This window comes from Eurytemora carolleeae, unplaced genomic scaffold (assembly GCF_000591075.1).
Source record: "Eurytemora carolleeae unplaced genomic scaffold, Eaff_2.0 scaffold18, whole genome shotgun sequence".
NCBI lineage: Eukaryota > Metazoa > Arthropoda > Copepoda > Calanoida > Temoridae > Eurytemora > Eurytemora carolleeae.
In genome coordinates this window covers 683,644-684,740 of record NW_019396537.1, presented here as the reverse complement: position 1 = coordinate 684,740, position 1,097 = coordinate 683,644, and positions in this window count along the sequence as shown.

Genomic DNA, 1,097 nt, shown 5'->3' with positions numbered 1-1,097 from the left:
ATTATTATTATTATTATTTTTATTATAATTATTATTATTATTATTATTATTTTTATTATTATTGGTTTAGTTTTTACCTGCGACATTCCCTTGACTGCGTCCATATTAAAAGCATAGTGTGACAACAGATCTCGAGCCTTAACATTTAACATCAATTTTATTCTTTTCTAGGGAATTCTTTTATGAAAAAAATAATCTCATTTATATATGGGAAAATGGAAAATTCCCCAAAAAACATGTAAATCTGAGTAGTTCCCCAAAAGCATGGGAATCTGGTGAATTTCCCTAAAAAATGGAAATTCGGGGAATTACCCATAAGCATGGGGATCTGGGAAATTCCCCAAATACCTGCGAATCTGGGGAATTCCCGATACGTCGGAATCTTGGGAATTCCTCAAAATCATGGGAATCTGGGGAAATTTCAAATATCAACAACATCAAATTGCAAAGATATAGATAAAGGTAACAAATATAGATTTTTACCTTCTTGATTAACCCTGTATCCTGGGCAGAGTAGAACTGTAGGTGGGCACCATACAGATGGGATAAATACCTGCACATTTCTTATTTTAGGGTTAATTTATTATCCTTTTTTAAATTTTATTACCATCTTAATTATTAAATTTTTATCTTATTTCAATATTAATTTTGTTATCTCAATTAATCTTTAAATTTATTGTCTTACTTTTATATTAATTTATTATCTTTTTCATTATTACTTTATTATCTTATTTCATGTAATTTAGGGCGCTCCACACCCATCCTCTATTTTGACTTTTAATTGTGGCTCTATCTGTGAGCATCTTCCCTTAGTACAGTACAGTATAAAAAATCAATTCACGAAGACATGTAGGGATTATCAATTTATCTCAAATAATAGAGTTATCCCACTCAACTACTTAACATATTTTTCCGATCTGGCAAATATATTAAGGCTGAGCGATAGCTCAATAAATCAGGCTCAATTAATTAACATCCATCATCAATAACATTTAGGATTTATTAATTGAACTCATCAGAGTTATTCCCCTCACTCCCTTAATGTATCTTTCCTAACTGGCAAACACGCTAATAGTAAGGGAATAGCTCAATAAATA